At 32.3% G+C, this 1,853-nt stretch overlaps 1 long non-coding RNA gene across 1 annotated transcript; it reads left to right on the forward strand.

Annotated features, from left to right (window-relative positions):
• The first annotated feature begins 145 nt into the window (after positions 1-145).
• LOC109592088 (uncharacterized) lies at positions 146-1,847 on the forward strand. The gene is made up of 4 exons (XR_002190165.1): positions 146-723; positions 1,228-1,279; positions 1,472-1,522; positions 1,584-1,847. It is a non-coding gene; the product is annotated as an uncharacterized LOC109592088 (long non-coding RNA).
• Positions 1,848-1,853: the final 6 nt, after the last annotated feature.

Below are 1,853 nucleotides of genomic sequence, written 5' to 3' on the forward strand. Positions count from 1 at the left end.
AAGAAACCATGGGCTATAGCCTTGGGTACTTTTCAGAAATTTGGCGCTTTTTAAAAATGGCCGTAACTTGAAAAATTGAAGTCGGAATCAGCTCAAACTTGCTACACAGCATAAGGACATCAATATGGTATCAGAAAATGCAATAAAAATTTGGGGTGATTTTGGGGCCATTTTTTGAAAAAAACCATGGTACATATGTGTTATAATTGGACTCGCCGCATAGGTGAGTATTAAGTACTTTGGTTGTCTGTCTGTGATCGTGAAATTTTTGAAAAATATTTTAAATTAAAAAACTAAGTGCTCTAGGCCTAGAAACCATGCCTCTATTAATAATTGGCAATTTTACATGCTTGCATTTCTTAATGCATTATTTTTTGTTTTGCTGTCTTATGCATGATCTCTTCAGCAAATATAATCTATCAAGACAACAGTATCTGTGCCATCACAATAGGTGTTAGTTTTTTAAAGCTCTTTTGACTTGAGTCAGTGAAAACATGCACTATTAAAGCAACGAATCATGGTCCTTGTCTTTATCATGCTGCATAATAGAGATGAAGCCCATATTTCATTGCTTTTACATAAATTCAAGAGCAACTGCAGCGAGTCCCAAGCACTGTAGGTGTCTCGTTGCTGATATTGTTTATTTATTTTAGAGAGTATTAAACTCACTGATTGCTCCTGGCAGACTGAGTATAAGGACACCACCAATTGATGGGAGAATGGGTAATTAAATTTATTATTATTTTTTTTTATCATAACAAGAAATATAAAAGAATAAGGTGGACAAGAAAATATAGCAAGATAAGGCAGAACATAATATTAATAAAATAAAATGAAATAAGTCAATAGAGAGATTTGATAAGCTTAATGTTTACTGGTGAGGATAGATAGTAATCCCCGCTCTATTATTATTATTATACACAATGAGAGACAAGAGAGACAAAAAGGGAAAGCCCATAAGGGAAGAAAAATAGAAACGAAAAATGGGGACCAACCAAAAATAGGAAAATAAAATAAAATAACAATAATAAAATAATAACAAAATAAAATGACAATAAAATAAAAATGAAACAAAACGTCCTACAGTTGACCATCCACCTCAGGGGACAAAATGGAAGACCGACCCAACCACATCTGGGCATTGGACCGCCACAGGGTCACAGACAGTCTTTGAAAAAGATGGATTATTATTATTATTATTATTATTATTATTATTATTATTTTAAGGTGTTATTTGTAGTTCAAGAGTATTATCAAGTGCTTATCCAAGACATGAAGGGTTAGTTCAGTCAGTACATGTACATGCAAATAATATTTCACTGTATGCAGCATAATTTTTGTTATTTTTGTGCTCACTAAGTTTAAGCCACCTCTAGTCCCATTCTATTGTACATGTATGTATAAAGACTGTGACCACAATAGGGTACATGTATCTAGTGTTCATGTATAATGTATCTCTGTCTATTTGTAGTGTTCTAACGTCAGTTACTTCTACTTCTAATCAATCCATGATCAATGAAAGGTAAATAAACATGTATTGTTTATTTATTTGTTTGTTTATTTATTTGTTTATTATATTCCAGAAGGCTATCAGCTCCTTTATCATGGAGTGCTTTTCAATCACAACTAGCAAACAATGGAAGCTATTCACATCAACAGTAATGTGCATACAATGTACAGCATGTATGTACATGTACTTTTACAATAGTGGGAATTAGTAGGTCAATTTTAGCTACAGTGAAACCTTTAATTTGATATAGGAATCTCTTACTACCTCAGATATTATATTCTCTTCCTGCTAGCTAGACACTTACACTTAATTTCTAAAAATTTTGATGTACAAGTTAACTGTC

The sequence above is a fragment of the Amphimedon queenslandica genome, unplaced genomic scaffold (assembly GCF_000090795.2).
Source record: "Amphimedon queenslandica unplaced genomic scaffold, v1.1 AMPQUscaffold_6343_Cont21697, whole genome shotgun sequence".
NCBI classification, from domain to species: domain Eukaryota; kingdom Metazoa; phylum Porifera; class Demospongiae; order Haplosclerida; family Niphatidae; genus Amphimedon; species Amphimedon queenslandica.